Source organism: Chrysochloris asiatica, unplaced genomic scaffold, assembly GCF_000296735.1.
Source record: "Chrysochloris asiatica unplaced genomic scaffold, ChrAsi1.0 scaffold00041, whole genome shotgun sequence".
NCBI classification, from domain to species: domain Eukaryota; kingdom Metazoa; phylum Chordata; class Mammalia; order Afrosoricida; family Chrysochloridae; genus Chrysochloris; species Chrysochloris asiatica.
In genome coordinates this window covers 4,423,908-4,425,167 of record NW_006408559.1, presented here as the reverse complement: position 1 = coordinate 4,425,167, position 1,260 = coordinate 4,423,908, and the positions used below count along the sequence as shown (strand labels likewise).

The 1,260-nt window shown below is 41.7% G+C and overlaps 1 pseudogene; it reads left to right on the top strand.

The window, feature by feature from the left end:
* Positions 1-236: 236 nt before the first annotated feature.
* Positions 237-883, top strand: LOC102817482 (annotated as a pseudogene).
* Positions 884-1,260: the final 377 nt, after the last annotated feature.

Here is a 1,260-nt window from a genome sequence, read left to right as displayed (position 1 = left end):
CTTATCACCACGTTGTCATTTTAGTTTATACTCCATACAGTGTTGCTGTGCCTACATTGCTAATGTTCACTTGCATATATTCAGAGATTGGATTATAAAGATATGGATAATAAAAGGCAACAATCATGAAAACTGAAAAATAGAGGTCTTCTACTTCTGTCAAAACTGATTTACAGGCCACCTTTCCATCTCTCAGCCAGCTGCGGCCTGGAGACACTTCGGGAAGAAGCATCGTGATGGCTGCCCAATGAGAACCCCAAGTTCAGTTCAAAGTCATATTGTTTGGTGATGGTGGTACTGGAAAATGACATTTGTGAAACATCATCTGACTGATGAATTTGAGAAGTATGTAGCCACCTTGGGAGTTGAGGTCCATCCCCTTGCGTTCCATACTAACAGAGGACCGATTAAATCCAATGTGTGGGACACGACTGGTCAGGAGAAATTCGGGAGACTGAGAGATGGCTATTATATCCAAGCCCAGTGTGCCATTATACTGTTTGATATAACCTCAAGAGTTACTTACAAGAAAATGCCTCACTGGCATATGGATCTGGTTCTGGTATGTGAAAACATCCCCACTGTGTTGTGTGGCAACAAAGAGGGCATTAAGGACAGGAAAGTTAAGGCAAAATCAATTGTCTTCCACAGAAAGAAGAATCTTCAGCACTATAACATTTCTGCCAAAAGTAACTACAACTTTGAAAAGCCCTTCCTTTGGATTGCTAGAAAACTAACTGGAGATCCTAACTGGGAGTTTGTTGCAACGCCTGCTCTTGCCCCACCAGAAGTTGTCAAGGACCCAGCTTCAGCAGCACAATAGGAGCATGATTTAGAGGTTGTGCAGACAACTGCTCTCCCAGACGAGGATGATGACCTGTAAGAGAACAAAGCTGGAGCCAACATCAGAAGTCTAGTTTTATAAGCAACTGTCCTGTGATGTTGGCGGTGCCGCATGTTTGCCACCTTATGATATAGCTAAGTAGAAGATGTGCTCATCTTTGGGATGCTGAAGGAGATGAATGGGCTTCGGAGTGAATGTGGCAGCTAAAAATACCTTCATTTTTTGGACCTGTATATCTAGCTGTTGGAAAGCAGTTGTTTCCTTTTGGAGTTTCAATATATGACTGCTACAGTCGCATCACATTGTTCAGTGATGAAATCTTGTTTGTTACTGTCATTCCCATTCCTTATCATTTAGAACCAGAATAAAGTTGTATTTCAAATACCTTTGAAAAACAACTGATTTACAACAGAGTG